Raw genomic sequence first — 15,402 nt, 5'->3', positions numbered from 1 at the left:
GGTAAGCGCGGCGAACGCCGCCTATGGCATGTGACAGTACCCCCTACTCCAGGAGTGGCCCCTGGACACTTTCCAGGTTTTGTTGGATGTCTGGAATGGAAAATCCGCACCAGTCGGGGAGCCGTAACTTCAGTAGCTTTGACCCAGCTCCTTTCCTCGGGGCCAAACCCTTTCCATTCCACCAAATACTGTAGATTCTTGTGAAGATAGCGAGAATCAAGAATAGCTTTGATTTCAAAGTCCGTACCCTCTTCAGCCTCTGCAGAGGTTGGCCTTGGGGACTTGGAATGAAACCGGTTCAAAACAAGAGGGCGAAGAAGAGAGACATGGAAGGAATTTGGTATCCAGAGATGGGAAGGCAATCCCAATTTGCAATCAACCGGATTCAGGACTTGTAACACGGGATAAGGACCAATGAACCTTGGAGCGAACTTCATAGTGGGCACCTTCAAACGGAGATTGCGGGTAGAGAGCCATACCCTGTCACCAACCTTGTATTGAGGAGCTGCCCATCACTTCCTATCCGCAAAGAACTTATAGCGGCCAGAAATTCTCTTGAGGTTAGCATGAACTCGACTCCAGATTTGACTGAAGTGCCGGAGAGTAGAGGCTGCAGCAGGAACTTCTTCCGGGGGACAAATGGGTAATTCTGGAACTTGGGGATGAAATCCGTAATTAATGAAAAATGGAGACTCACAAGTCGAAGAGTGATATAGATGATTATGGGCGAACTCGGCCCAGGGCAACAACTCCACCCAATTATCTTGCGAGGGGGAGAGGTAAACACGGAGAAAAGTTCTAAATCTTGATTGACACGTTCAGTTTGCCCATTGGTCTGTGGATGGTAAGCGGATGAAAACTTGAGTTTTATTTGTAAGGCCGTACAGAGAGCTCTCCAGAATCTTGCCATAAACTGTACCCCTCGGTCAGAAACTATTTCCAGAGGTAACCCGTGCAGGCGGAAGTGTTCCTGAATAAATAACAAAGCCAACTTAGAAGCTGATGGTAACCCGGTCAACGGAACAAAATGTGCCATCTTAGAGAATCGGTCGATAATCACCCAGACGGTGTTATGACCCTTGGAGAGAGGCAGTTCAGTAACAAAGTCCATAGAGATATGAGTCCAAGGCCTCTTAGGAATGGACAATGGGTGCAACAACCCCGCAGGAGGCAGACGAAGAATTTTGTGCTGAGCACATTGAGGACACGAGTTGACATACTCTTGAACTTCCTTCTTCATAGTGTCCCACCAGTAGGATCTTCGTAGAAATTCCCACATCTTTTGAACTCCAGGATGGCCAGAAAACTTGGAAATGTGAGCCCACTGCAACAATCTTAGTCGAAATTTAGCTGGCACAGACATTCTTCCAGGAGGAGGACCCAACGCGGTGGGAGCCGCTGAAATAAAAACTGGACTGAGAATCAAAGCCTTTTCAATGGAATTCTCCTCATCCGAAGCCATTAAGGAACAGGATAGAGCATCCGCCTTGGTGTTAAGAGTTCCAGCCTGGTACTTAATGACAAACAAAAATCGGGCAAAGAAGAGCGCCCATCTTGCTTGATGGGGATTCAAGCACTGGGCCGTCTTGAGATACAGCAAATTCTTGTGATCCGTGAAAATCGTAATTAGGTGTTTAGCACCTTCCAAAAGATATCTCCATTCTTCCAAGGCAGATTTTATTGCCAACAGCTCTTTGTCTCCAATGGTGTAATTTAGTTCAGCAGGAGAGAACTTGCGAGAATGGAAACCACATGGATGTAACTTCCCATCTGGAGCGTACTGCGAGAGTACGGCACCAATGCCTACCATAGAAGCATCAACCTCCAGAAAGAATGGTTTTAAAAAGTCTGGTTGCTGAAGTACCGGAGCGGTCATAAAGGCTGCCTTCAACTGAGCGAATGCTGCTACCGCTTCAGAGGACCAATGGCTTGGGTCAGCCCCCTTCTTGGTTAGGGCAGTAATAGGCGCCACAATAGTAGAGAAACCCCTTATGAATTTCCGGTAGTAATTTGCAAACCCTAGAAATCATTTCACCGCCTTCAAGGAAAGAGGCTGAGTCCAGTCCCGAATAGCAGAAAGTTTCTCCGGATCCATATGCAACTCCGTTCCTGAAATAATGTAACCCAGAAATGGAATAGAGGGGACCTCAAAGGTGCACTTGTAAATCTTGCCGTATAGATGGTTCTCTCGCAATCGAAGAAGTACCTCCTTAACTTGTACTCTGTGCTCAGTGAGATTCTTCGAGAATATCAGGATGTCATCCAAATATACCACTACATTCAGGTATAACATGTCCCGAAAGATTTCATTAATGAATCCCTGGAAGACGGCGGGGGTGTTGCTGAGGCCGAACGGCATTACCAAGTACTCATAATGCCCGTCCCTAGTATTGAAGGCCGTCTTCCATTCGTCCCCTTGTCGGATGCGTATCAAGTTATAAGCTCCTCTTAAATCAAGCTTGGTGAAGACTCGAGCTCCGCGAACTCTATCAAAAAGCTCCGTGATGAGCGGCAAAGGATATTTATTCTTAATGGTGACTTCATTTAGACCACGATAGTCGATACATGGCCTCAGGCCTCCGTCCTTTTTCTTCACAAAAAAGAAGCCTGCTCCCGCCGGGGAAGTAGAGGGGCGGATGAATCCCTTCTGCAAATTAGACTTGATATATTCTGACATAGCTTGAGTCTCAGGTACTGATAAAGGATAAGTGCGACCCCGAGGTGGCATTTTCGCCAGAATGAGCTCAATAGGACAGTCCTAGGGTCGATGTGGTGGTAACTGATCGGCTGCCTGTTCCGAGAACACATCTGTAAACTCCCGATAAGCCTCTGGAATAGGCTCTTCGTCCGACTTGGAAGATACACGAAGCGGGTAGACAGTAGTAAGACAATTCAAATGACAAAATGGACTCCAAGAAATTATCTGTGTCGACCTCCAGTCGACGTGAGGGTTGTGAAGCTTGAGCCAGGGAAGACCAAGCACGAGATCGTGAGGCATTTCCTGAATCACAAGGAACTCCAGATGTTCTTGATGCAAAGCTCCCACTTGCAGCTTGATTGGCAAAGTACGACTTGAAATCAGACCATTTGGAATTTGGGTACCATTAATAGCAGTTATCGTAATAGGTAGTTTGACCGACCGTAACTTCAAACCCAGATTCTGGGCACAGGAAAGGGAAATAATATTCCCCGCAGCCCCTGAGTCCAAGAGTGCCTTAACGGTTTTGACTTCAGACTCAGAAAACAGAGACACGGAGAGCAAACAGTCCACTGCCGGAGAAGATTGAGAAAAAACCCCTAGCTCGACTTCTCCAGAACAAGCTAGGACTGCCCGTTTCCCGGGCGGGACTTGCAAAACTTGAGGAAATGATCCGCCGCTCCACAGTAGAGGCAGAGTCTACCCTCACGACGACGCTGACGTTCTTCTGGGGACAGCCGAGACCGATTAATCTGCATGGGTTCATCTGGACTTGAAATAACTGTTTGCTTAGATGGAAGAGATCGGAATCTCGACCGGTCTGACCGACTACGTTCACCACCTCGTTCCTGCATACGAAGATCCACCTTTACACAGAGTGAGATCAGCTGTTCCAAGGAATCTGGCAGATCTCTAGTGATCAACTCGTCCTTTAAACGATCCGAGAGCCCGTTCCAAAAAGCAGCCCGAAGGGCATCATTATTCCAGCACAGTTCTGAAGCTATAGTTTGAAAGTGAATCACATACTGTCCCACTGTACGAGAGCCTTGTCGAACTCGGAGCAAGTCAGCAGAGGAAGCGGTTGTCCTGCCGGGCTCATCAAAGATCCTTTGGAATGACGAGATGAAGTTGGTATAACTAGAAACTAACGGATCTGATCGCTCCCACAACGGTGACACCCACTCCAACGCTGAACCCTCAAGCAAAGAGATAATGTATGCCACTTTAGACCGATCAGTAGGGAAGTTATGTGAGAGGAGTTCGAAATGTACTTCACACTGATTGAGGAAACCACGGCAATTCTTTGGATTCCCTTTATAACGAGGAGGAGTGGGAAGCTGAAGGCGTGACCTGGTTCCAGACAAGGATAGAACATTGCTAGAGACAACCACTGGAGCGGATACTGGAACTGGAGCCGGAACCACTGAAGCCAGAGAAGTCTGGATTTGATCCAGCCGGCCAGATAATTCCTGGGGATAATGCATCACCTGATTCTGTGCTGCTTCCTGACTCTGTACTCGGGAAACCAGGTCCTGCATGGTGCTTGCCTCTGGGTTCCGATCCCCCGGGTCCATGTGGCCTGAGTATACTGTCACTGGCCTAGACTGAGGGTGTTGTGGACTCGGGGATTCTTCCGATGGTTGGGAAGAGGAACCACTACTGAGCCGGAACAGGGGCGGCCTAATATAGGATCTCCTCATACAGGACGCTGACAGTAAGGTTTGGTGAAATATTGAAGAGCTTTATTGTGGGAAAAGAACAACTTAAAGTCATATATCATAAAGGAACTTATGAGGGAATGTCCAGACCCATTGAAGGGTTTTGTGAGCAATATTAGAGATGCTGGTGACTGAAGGAACTGTGGGTGATGTTTAAAAGTCACTGATAACTTAAAGAACTTGTAAATGGTGGTTAAAGACACAGATGGTTAAAGAACTTGTGAGCGGAGGTTAAGACACTGGTGATTTGAAGAGCTTAAGTGCAGAGGTTTAGGACGCTGATGATTTGTAGAAATGAAGTGCAGTTGTTTAAGACGCTGTTGATTTGTAGAACTTGAGAACGGTGACTGAGACGCTGATGATGTGAAGAACTTAAGTGCAGTGGCTTAAGACGCTGTTGATTTGTAGAACTTGAGAGCGGTGACTGAGAAGCTGATGATGTGAAGAACTGAAGTGCAGGGGTTTAAGACGCTGTTGATTTGTAGAACTTGAGAGCGGTGACTGAGACGCTGATGATGTGAAGAACTGAAGTGCAGTGGTTTGAGACGCTGGTGATTCGTAGAACTTGAGAACTGTGATTTAGGGCCCGCAGCCTACGCTGATTCCTAGGAGTACTGGTGACTGGACCGCAGAGAGAAACACCGGCCGCTGAATTCACTGGAACCGGTGCAGCGAACTGGCACCTGGAAATGCCGGAGACACTGGAGTACAACTTCAGAGAACCTTGCCGGGAACAAGAGCACTGGCATCCACGTCAGGGAAAGACGATACTCAGGCGCTGAGGCTCTGTCCGGTGTCTGACTTTGAATCTCCCGCCACCGCTGGGTTGGCGGAGCAGTCTGATGACGTCACCTGGCCCCCGTCCACGTGATGCCGTGTGTCATGGCGGCGCCCATGCCCTGGAGAACCGCCAGGAGCCGCGCCAGCCAGACGCCGGAGCCCATGGCCCACCGAAGGTGGAGGCCGCAACACAGACCAGCAGACATGCAGGGGTAAGCGCGGCGAACGCCGCCTCTGGCGTGTGACAGGTTCCTTGTTTGATCCCTGAACCAGTGTTTTCCTCTAGGCTGCTTGATGACATTGATAAAAGTCTCAAGATATTCTCAGTTGTGTGGTGGCTCAGCTGAATGTTTGCCAGGTGGCTTGTTGGTGATGACCATAGAATGACAGGATTTAAATCTCCGTGCAGGCTTGGAGAATTGCTTCCATGTGACATGAAACACCCTGGGCTAGTGGATAATGCTTGGAATTCATACCATGTTTGTTATTTATTCTTAAAGTGCAGCATAAATAATAAAGGACAACATTCTTCAGGATTACAAACAACAATCTACCATCTTTGACAAGTGATCTCCCAACTGACTGGGGGCATTTTGTCAATGACATCTGCCATATAAGGCAGTAAGACTGAAGCCACTATCCCTGGGAATTTTTAGGAAGGACTCTACCATTACTATCCCTAGAGCAGGAATGGCCATTGGTGGGTTAATCATCGATGGTACCCGATGGTTACACACATGATAATGTTGATTATCTTTACAGGAATGAAAGCTATACCTTAAACACACCTTAAATACACTTTAAACCTTTAGCCGCTGCGGCCGCTATACTTAATACACACGCTACGTACTTTATACACTGTTTGCATACGGAGTCCCGTATCACTGTACGGACTTAGCGTAAAAACGCTGCGCTGGGGGTACAAAGTACACACAGCGCGCACACACCCTTTGATATACTTTAAACCTTATACAGCGATGCGATGCGTTACTAATACACTCTTAAACCTTAGCAGGAAAAGGGAGACACAACACCGATTTGTAGTTAAACCACTGGCTTCCGACACCACAGCGTAATATTTGCTGAAAGGGGGTTTACAATACAAATCATACACTACAATACAAGACAATATAACAGAATAATGGCTACAGTCAATGTACATACGTGAATGGAATCGCTTGCGCAACCCGGCCGGTCTCCGGTCATCTGATAGATAACTTTGTGAGTCTTGTGCCAGGCCAGGCTGCAGCAGGCTTTATTTATACAATTCTTCCAAAAGCAATACAATGGATATTGTAATCCCTTTGTCCATTGGACACAGGAATGCACTATTACAGTACAGGAGAGGTCATAGGTCGATTTGAAAAGGTAGGAGATGTCTTTCCCAACTGCTCTTGTGGGTGGTCTCCTCTGGATTCCCGCCGCATACATAATATACAGTAAATACAGTTTATATCTATATTCTGCTTCTGCACATAACTATCCGCAGGAACATGCGATCTTCTGCAGACCAACACCGGAATGTTACCCTTAAAATACCCTACAGCTGGATACCAAACACCACCTTATAACCTTAGTCTGTCCCCTCTTATCCTGTGAAGGTGAATCCCTTTGTTCTGAAACCATTTAAACTGTTGTTATTTTCTGGTGTGGTGTACATTGTGCACTATTTGTATTAAATATGTAATGTGTTTTGATAGCTCTCCATGCGTTCACAAACTCTACCGTAAATACTCATACCACGCGCTGATGCGCACGACTGTGGGAGCGACCCTACGCAAATTGCGAATATGTGCACGCACAGCAGAACAAGTACACGCGCGGAGGCCATCTGTGTGTTGTTTGTACGTGATGTGTGTACTGCAATATTTTTCGACTTTGACACACATTTTTCACCATTGCTATAATTCTGTAGGGCATTATAATGTTACATAATATGAAGTTGGGCACTGTAATGTGGCACAATTTCAAGAATAGGACTATAGGCATAATACGAACAGGGGCAGAGGCGGATTTAGACCTCATGGGGACTTAAGCAAGACACCAATTTGGGGCCCCCCTTCCTCAGTGTGCCCCCCACCAATTGTAGCAGACTTGTCCGTGGATGGTAGTTGTATTTATTATTACTACACGCAGCGCCAGCCCTATACATAATCACAGTACGTGGCCGAGATAGGTGCCGAACAAAGAGGGCACTCCGGCCGCGTACCGTGATTCACAGACAGTGACAGTCAGTGCTGCTGCTCCTCCTCGGGCAGGGAATTCCAAACACGTATTGTCCTTACCGTTAAAAAGCCTTTACGCCGTATTGTGCGGAATCTCCTCTCCTCTAACCTGAGCGAGTGTCCACGAGTCCTCTGTGTTGATCTAACCAAAAACAGGTCCCGCGCAAGCTCTGTGTATTGTCCCCTTATATATTTGTAGATGTTGATCATATCCCCTCTTAGTCTCCGCTTTTCCAATGTAAACATGCCTAGTCTTTCAAGCCTTTCCTTGTATTCCATCGTCTCCATGCCCTTAATTAGTTTGGTTGCCCTCCTCTGTACCTTTTCAAGCTCCAGGATATCCTTTTAGTAGTACGGTGCCCAGAATTGCACACAGTATTCAAGGTGTGGCCTCACTAGTGATTTATATAACGGGAGTATAATACTCTCGTCCCTAGCATCAATACCCCGTTTTATGCATGCTAATATCTTATTAGCCTTCTTTGCTGCAGTCCTACTTTGGGTACTACTGCTTAGCTTGCTATCTATGAGGACACCTAAGTCCTTTTCCAGTACAGAATCCCCTAATTTTACCCCATTTAGTAGGTAGGTGTAATTTTTGTTCTTGTTACCACAGTGCATTACCTTACACTTGTCTGTGTTGAAGCGCATTCTCCATTTGGCTGCCTATGCTTCTAATTTAACTAAGTCGTTCTGAAGAGACTCGGCATCCTCCTCTGTATTTATAGCCTTACACAATTTGGTATCATCTGCAAAAATTTACACCATGCTCTCTAGATCTTCTGTTAGGTCGTTAATGAAAATATTGAACAATAGCGGCCCTAATACTGAGCCTTGCGGCACACCACTTAGCACTTCAGTCCAAGTTGAAAAAGATCCATTAACCACAACGCGCTGCTCCCTATTATCTAACCAGTTTTTGACCCAAGTGCATATTGTGCTTCCTAGCCCTGTGTATCTGGCACTGGGGGCATATATGTATATCTGACACTGGGGCATATATGTATATCTGGCACTGGGGGCATATATGTATATCTGGCACTGGGGGCATATATGTATATCTGGCACTGGGGACATATGTATATCTGGCACTGGGGACGCTCTACAATGTATCTAATGGGCTCTGTCAGGCATAATGTGTGTAAGAGGCTCTACCAGACATAACATATATAAGGCGCTTTGGGGGTAATTCAGACTGAATCGCTGCAGCGGCAGCGATCGCAGTCTGAATCCCTTTGTGGAGTGCGCATGCACCCCGGGAGCCCAGTGAGATGCTAACCACATCTCTGGGCTGCGATCACTTCTGCCTGATTAACAGGCAGAGGTGGTTGCAGGGAGGGAGGGGTTGTGCTAACGGCGTTAGAACACCATTGCAGTCCAGACATCGCAGGTGTGTCCGGTCCGTTGCGGGGGCAGCCCGCGGCGGCTGCGTTGGTAGGGAGATACTAGCCGGGTGCAAAATTATCGCAGCTATGCAATGCTTTTGCACCCATGCGGGAGGGGGGGGGGGGAGAGCCAGACATGCTGAGCGGACTAGTCCTGTTCTGGACGTCCCCCCGCAGCCCGCATGTCTGAGAAACTGATCGTAGATGTGCTAAATTTAGCACATCTACGATCAGATCTGAGTTAGGCCCTTTACCGGGCATATTGGGGTCATTCCGAGTTGATCGCTAGCTGAAAATGTTCACTGCACTGCGATTAAGGGATAAACCGGCACTTCTGCGCATGAGCATGCGGCGCAGTGCGCACGCGAGACGTACTTTCACAATGGCCGATGTATTTTCACACAAGGTCTGGCGAAGCTTTTCAGTTGCACTGCTGACCACAGAGTTATTGACATGAAGTGGGCATATCTGGGTGTCAACTAACCGTTTTCAGGGAGTGTTCGAAAAAATGCAGGCGTGGCTGGCCGAACGCAGGGCGTGTTTGTGACGTCAAATCCGGAACTGAATAGTCTGAAGTGATTGCAAGCGCTGAGTAGGTCTGAGGCTACTCAGAAACTGTACAAAATTTGTTTGTAGTCATAGGCAAACGCAGGGGGAGTTTCTGGTTGTTCAGAAACCCCCCTTCTCTTAGCAAGTGCATCAAATTATGACATATATAATACAAGAGCTGCAACCACATTATGCAGTCTAAGGGACAGAGCGGAGCTGCTGCACATGCCCAGTGGTAGCAGCTTTTTCTACCAAGTTTGCTGTGTGTGTGGATCTGAGTCCTCAGTCAGTGCACTGGACCAGAGAGCAGCTACTAGCAAGAAGAGACAGGAGACTTACTGTGAGGTGGGAGAATGTGTGCTTAGAAACTGCAGTACTGGTTCTATTATGTTTTTATATTAATTTATTATGATATGTTTATCCTTTTCCTGACCACTTATTTATATTATTTAAATTTGATACAGCCTATACTACAGACCATCTATAGTGTTAAATATTAATTCCATTCAGTATCCAGTGTATAAAAAGACCAATGTGTACATTAATGTCCAGGGTCGTTACTAGGTCCTGCTTCTGCTCCCCCAGACTCTCGCACTTGCTCTAAAGTTCCGCAGAGTGGGCGATTGTAGACTTCATTTGGAAAACCCCCTCTAGAAATCCTGCGTTTGCCACTGGTAGCCGCTCTGCGATCCTTTCTTTCGCACTTCTGCTAAGCTAAGATACACTCCCAGAGGGCGGCGTCTTAGCATTTGCACGGCTGCTAAAAACAGCTCGGAATGACCCCCATTGTGTGTAAGGGAGATCTACCAGACATAATGTATATAAGGGGTCACTCACTCCCAGCTGCTTCATAGAGTTCCGTACAGGTACAAGTGACCCGTCTAAGGGGGTCATTTGGACCTGATCGCACGCTAGATATATTTTGCAGAGCTGCGATCAGATAGTCGCCGCCTGTCGGGGAGTGTATTTTCGCTTTGCAAGTGTGCGAACGCTTGTGCAGCCGAGTGGTACAAAAAATTTTTGTGCAGTTTCTGAGTAGGTCTGAACTTACTCAGCCGCTGCGATCACTTCAGCCTGTCCGGTCCCGGGAATTGACATCAGACAACCGCCCTGCAAACGCTTGGACACTCCTGCGTTTTTTCAACCACTCCCAGAAAACGGTCAGTTGACACCCAAAAACGCCTTCTTCCTGTCAATCTTCTTGCGATTGGCTGTGCAAATGGATTCTTCATTAAATCCATCGCCCAGCACCGATCCGCTTTGTACCCATACGATGCACCTGCGCAATGTGGTGCATATGCATGCACAGTTTTTCCAAGTTTTGACCTGATCGCAGCAAAAATTAGCTAGTGTGCGATCAGGTTGGAATGACCCCCAATGTTGGCCATAAACTAGGGGCGCCAAATTGAGATTTTATATTGCCCCCCCCCCCCCAACTGAAAAGCATTCTGACACCCCTGGAGCCAATTAACCTACAGTATCAGTATTTTTGGATTGTGGGATGAAACCAGAGTACCCAGAGGAAACCCATGCAAGTACGGGGAGAATATACAAACTCCACACAGTTAGGGCCATGGTGGTAACTGAGCCCATGACCTGAGTGCTTTAAGACAGTAATTCTAACCATTACACCATCTGTACTGCTCTTATTATTACAACTGACAGCTATCTAGTCACTGACAGCCTGTCGGGAGTATTCAGCCAGCCCAACACTTGGACATTTTCAGCGGAAATCAGAAATGCCCCCCTGACTCCATGATCTGTTGGCGAGCCCCCTGGGACCTGCCAGGCCCTTAAGGCTGCTTTGGTTGCCCAGCTCTCTGACAATTTTGGTGAAGCTCGTGATCCATCAGAAATGCCCTTTATACAGCCTTGTGGGCGGGCCCCATGGGACTAGCAGTGCCCCCTAAGACCAACAGGGCCCTAAGCAGTCGCTTTATTTGCCTTGTGGTAAATCCTACTCTGAACAGGGAGCACTGTAAAGTGACATAATATGAACTGGTGACACTGTATGTCATAATATGAATTGGGGATACTGTGTGCCATAATGTGTACTGGCAGCCCTACAATGGGCAATAACGTGAACTAGAGCACTACTATCGTTCATAATATAAACTAGGACCCTACTACGGGCAATAACATTAACTAAGCCACTACTATGGTCAGAAAATGAACTTGGGCACCATTATGGGACATAACATTAACAATTGCAGCGGAGAGGAGTTTCTAGAAGCATTGGAAGAGGGGCCCCTTCAAAATGTTGCTATGCCCCATCGCAAAGTTTTCGCTACGCCCCTATATAAAACTATTCACAGGTAAACCATAGATGGTTTAATCCACCAATGGTCATCCCTGTGCAATGGGTTAACAAGACGCCAGCCAATCAAAGCCTTGGGGGACGTTTCATGGGTCTGTTGGGGACGGAGCTAGGCTCCGTACCTGGCATTATGTGGGCTTGGGGGGAACCATTGTGATGCCTCTATCATCGATGGTGGAGAACCATTGGTTCTCAGCCATTGATGGCAAAACTATTTGACATCAGGCCTCAACCATTGATGATTTTTTAATCATCGATGGTCGATGGACATCCCTACCCTAGAGCACTATGCTGCTAGCCCACGGAGCTTATCTGTACATTGTAAAGAGAAGACAGCTCGTTAGGCAGCATCCAAGGAACCAAAAAAATCATACCTGAGACTCCATCATTGCTACCAGTAGGTGACCGTTCTAGCAGTGCATTGTGCCAGATCCTGCTTTAGATAAATACAATCCAGCGCATGCATTAACCAAGCAAGGATTATCAAGAATCCTAGTGCAATATACCATTATACTAGAGTATGGCTGTTTGGGGATTTGTATCAGAACCTCCATCATCACAGAATGAAACTACTAGTATAGTGAGCCTGGTGACTATTTAGGTTAGCTACACTATGGGGTCTCTGTATTAAGCAGCGAAAAGAGTGGAGAAATGGACCAGTGGAGAAATTGCCTATATTGAGTGAGTGATCCCATGTCTGCACCCTTAGATGCAACTTGCATCACCACTGCAGCAGGAGGCTTGTAATAGACAGCTCCTGCTGCATCCCCTTACAGCGCTATCTCTGCTTTATGGGTATGCAGCAGGAGGTGATAGGTACTTCAACCACTTCTGAATTGGGCCCAACCTGTACACTGAGCCAGATAATCCTTTAGCATAGCACAGCTAATTTTCTCAGTGTCATCACTCTACAGGGGTGGATCCAGAAGAAAATTATAGGGGGAGCACTATGGAAGGGGCAAGTACATTTGCGTGCGGCTTCAGTGCATGTGAGGTGGCGCTTCTTAAACAATGCCCACAGTTGTAGCGCTCATTATGCAATGTCCACTGTACTGGTAGTGCCCCTTATATAGACCCCATAGTAGTGGTGCCCCTTATGCAATGCCCGTATTGCCCCCAGTAGTAATGTGTCCTGTAGTAATTCCCCCAGTCATTTAGCGCCCTAGTAGTTATGCCTACAGTGGTAATGCCCCTGCAGTTATGACCCCAGTAGGTTACCCTCCCCCCCTGTAGTTTGCCTGCTTGTAGTTTAGCCACCAGTAGTAATGCCCCCCTGTAGTTTGCCCCATTGTAGTTTAGCCCCTGTAGTTATGCCCCCCTTGTAGTTTCGTCCCCAGTAGTAATGCCCCCAGTACTTTGGCCCCTGTAGTTATCCCCCAGTAGTTTGGCCCCTGTAGTTATGCCCCCATGTAGTTTAGCCCTCAAGTAGTAATGCCCCTGTAGTTACGCCGCCAGTAGTAATGCCCTCCTGTAGTTTGCCCCCAGTAGTCAGCCCCTTTGTAGTTGGCCCCCAGTAATAATGTCCCCCATTAGTGTGCCCCCAGTAGATGCCCCCCAGTAATAATGTCCCCCAGAAGTAATGCCCCCTAGGAGTTTGCCCCAATAGATGACCCCCCAGTAGTAATGCCCCCAGTAGATTGCCCCCAGTAATAATGCCCCCAGTTGTAATACACCCAGTAGATGCCACCAGTAATAATGTCCCCCAGTAGTTTGCCCCCAGTAGATGCCCCCCAGTAAAAATGTCCCCTAGTAGTTGCCCCCAGTAGTAATGCCCCCAATAGATGACCCCCCAGTAGTAATGCCCCCTGTAGATGCCCCCCAGTAATAATGCCCCCAGTAGTAATACCCCCCTATTAGTAATGCCCCTTGTTGATGCCCCCCAGTAGTAATGCCCCCAGTAGATGCTCCCCCAGTAGTAATGCCCCCCCACCCAGTAGTAATGTCCCTTGTTGATGCCCCCCAGTAGTAATGCCCCCAGTAGTAATGCCCCCAGTAGTAAATGCCCCCAGTAGATGCTCCCCCAGTAATAATGCCCCCAGTAGTAATGCCCCCCACCCAGTAGTAATGTCCCTTGTTTCCCAGTAGTAATGTCCCCCCTGTAGTTTGCCCCCAGTAGATGCCCCCACTGCACTGAGGAAGAGAAAACACAACATACTTAACGAGCCCCGTTCCAGCTTCCAGACCGCTGCAGTACTCCTCCTATTGGCGTCCGCTCCTCAGCTCTATGAGAGAGGCATCATGTCTCCCACAGTGACAGCGCTGGAGGCAGGAGCTCAGTATTGAGCACCTGCCTCCGTCTGCCGCTGTGCAGGGAGACAGGAGCCCGCTGGTAACACAATCTCAGTGGGCGCCCGTCATCTCCCTGTGCGTCGCCGGGGGGGGGGGGGGGGGGGGCACGGTGGACGGAGGCCACAAATGACAGGCCCGCCTCCTGGATCTGCCACTGTCACTCTAGTACATCAAATTCAAACCTGAGGCTCCTCCAACCACTGTAAATAGAGAACCTGGACACTAGCACACTGAGCAAGCTTGCCTACTAAATTGTCCAGGTTACTCTTGTCAGTTTCATCAATAATCCCAAAACAAATGGCCTAATTCAGCATGGGTTGTAGTAGTTGTGCAAAAAATCACACAACTACAACCTTTTAAAATAGCATGCAGGGAGGCGTGGCTTAGCACCAGAGGAGAGCAGTTGCAGCTTTACACAGCTCCTGTTTTATACCACCTTTATCCCTCTTAGCCGCTCAATCCCATTTTTTTTGCCTCTCCCGTCCCTCTCCTACCTCCCTCTCATCCCCCCACTGCTAAACATCTGCAGCCGCGGAGTCGGGGAGCAACATGGACGCTCCCGCGGATTGCGGCCTGCATCCTCTATACAAGCCGGGGCCTCGATTTCGGAGCAGACCCGCCGGACCTCCGAACGCAACAGATTGCGCCATCTGGACCCGACTCCTCTTCCTGGACACCCCTGGCCCGGGTCGCTGACCACAGCCGGCCTCGCTCTGCCCGTGACCGCTAACACCGCGGAGAGACCTGACCTGGAGACCTCACTGTGCCTCACTGCCGCGACGGCGGGTCCCGGCGGCCATCTTCCCGCTACTGCTTCAGGCGGCCTCATGGGATCGGAAGGGAGGACACCACTGCCACATAGCCAGTTGAAGTCCTGTTAAGGTGTTCCTCCCTATCCCACCTCCTACACCTCTTTCCGCCGGTCATCAGCCTGACCCTCGTAGCGGACACTGGCGTCTCGCTCTCTGCCTTCCCTCTCAGCCGCCCGGAGAGCTCAGCTGCAATCTAGGCCCCTGGCACTTCGCTCTCTCTGACGGCCATCCTCCCTCCGCTTAAAGTCTGCTCTGAAGGTTTTACGAGGGTGGGAGACGGGAGCCGCACTGTCGCTGCTGAGATCTACCGATGGTGCGGTGAGGAACTCTCCCTCCTCCTCCCTCTCTATATATGTATATGGATCGACACCCTCATCTGCCTGTACACCCACGATAACTAATCTTTGATCTAAGGCCCGTCACCCCTCCCTGTGTTCCTGCAGCCCTACAACACCACCACCCTACCCTTGTTCTTTGCTTGGCCTCCTCCCGGGCTGCGCCGGGGCTACTGTATATCCTTTGCAAGACCTTAATAGGCCTACACTACGGCCGGAAGCCCTTTCACTGACCCCCACCGCTGGACACTCGGATTTGCCCATGGGTGCCTCTGAGCTTCACGGAGGGAGTTG

Source organism: Pseudophryne corroboree, chromosome 11 (assembly GCF_028390025.1).
Source record: "Pseudophryne corroboree isolate aPseCor3 chromosome 11, aPseCor3.hap2, whole genome shotgun sequence".
NCBI classification, from domain to species: domain Eukaryota; kingdom Metazoa; phylum Chordata; class Amphibia; order Anura; family Myobatrachidae; genus Pseudophryne; species Pseudophryne corroboree.
Note: the sequence above shows the minus strand (reverse complement) of the source record.